The following is a 1,263-nucleotide window of genomic DNA, read 5'->3' on the forward strand; positions in this document are numbered from 1 at the left end:
TCTCTCCCTTCTCCCACCCCGCCACCCCCATGCATGGCTCACGTTTGGAAACAGAGTTCAATCAGAAGCCACCCTCAGCTGCAGTTTTTACCCCCTCCTTGAGGGGGGTATGTGTGTGTGTGTGTGCGTGTGCGCGTGTGTGTGACACGAGGGTCGGCTGAACTAGGAAGTGAAGATGTTAACCTAAGGGTAAAAACAAAAGATTTTTTTCGGGGGAGGGCGTTACCCTTTGGAGGAATTTAGGAGTGAATCGTGATGGGTGTCGGGAGGGGCAGGTGTCTGCACGGTCGGGGGGCTGCTCTGGAGCCCCCCTCACGGGTGGGCGGCCCGTCCACCGTGGGAGCTGCCGAGGGGCACACGAGGTGGGCGAGCGTTTCCCCCTTTCTCGGTTCTTTGACCGGCCTGGTAAATCCAGAGCTTCTGTTCAGTTTCTCTCATCGCTGGGGTGCTGACCGCCGTCCCGGGGGGGCAGACCTGTGCCCAGCCCCGGGGGCCTGTTGCTCGTAGAGTTATTTGTGGTCGTTGACGCCCAGGTCTTTGTTGGGCAAAAACAAACTGAAAATCGCTTGAACGTCCACTGGCAGAATGTGGAGACAGAGAAGGACGGCCATGGGCCCGAGCACGCGCGGCGCCCTCGCAGAGTCATCTGCAGACGGGGCGGTCCGGGCGGCACACGGCGGCCTTCAGACCTGTCGTCTCCCTTCGGTCAGTCACAGTTGGAGTGGCAGGGGTTCTCCCTTTGCCAAAGGGAGTGCCAGAGTGCAGAGTCGCTGCTGTTTTCTGTCAAGTGGGAAGTTGTCACCGGTCCGACAGCATGCTATGTGTGCCAGCGTGGCCGGGCTGGCGCAGGGCGTTGGGCTGGAGAGTCGGTCCAGCCTCACAGTGGCCAGCAAACGAGGCAGAGAAGACTTCGGGAACTGTTTCTGTTCTGCTTCTAGGCGCGTATGTCCAGCACCTTCCCACACGGGTCACCCGCACCCGCCAGGGAGGCGGCAGGCACTCACCTGCGCAGCCCACCTCTGCTCCTCCGTGCAGGAAACTGGAAAGGTGGCTGGAGCCCAGGACCTAGGACACAGGGCACTTCGTCTGCCATGCGAGGGGGCCATGCGGGGGGCTAGCAGAGCCAGCTCACACGTCCCCGAACCACCGAACCCCCGTGACATGCGAAAGGTGCCCTCAGTCTTACGCGAACCCCACACACACCCCAGGGGTGTGGCGACTGCTGTCGCTCAATGCAGATGCGCCGACATCTCTTTCCTGCTG

General features: G+C 61.4%; 1 protein-coding gene across 1 annotated transcript in view; it reads left to right on the top strand.

The window, feature by feature from the left end:
• OCA2 (OCA2 melanosomal transmembrane protein) overlaps positions 1-1,263 on the top strand; it is a 39,162-nt gene that overhangs the window by 29,556 nt on the left and 8,343 nt on the right. The gene's annotated exons all lie outside the window — the stretch shown is intronic.

This window comes from Pteropus alecto, unplaced genomic scaffold, assembly GCF_000325575.1.
Source record: "Pteropus alecto unplaced genomic scaffold, ASM32557v1 scaffold102, whole genome shotgun sequence".
Taxonomy (NCBI): domain Eukaryota; kingdom Metazoa; phylum Chordata; class Mammalia; order Chiroptera; family Pteropodidae; genus Pteropus; species Pteropus alecto.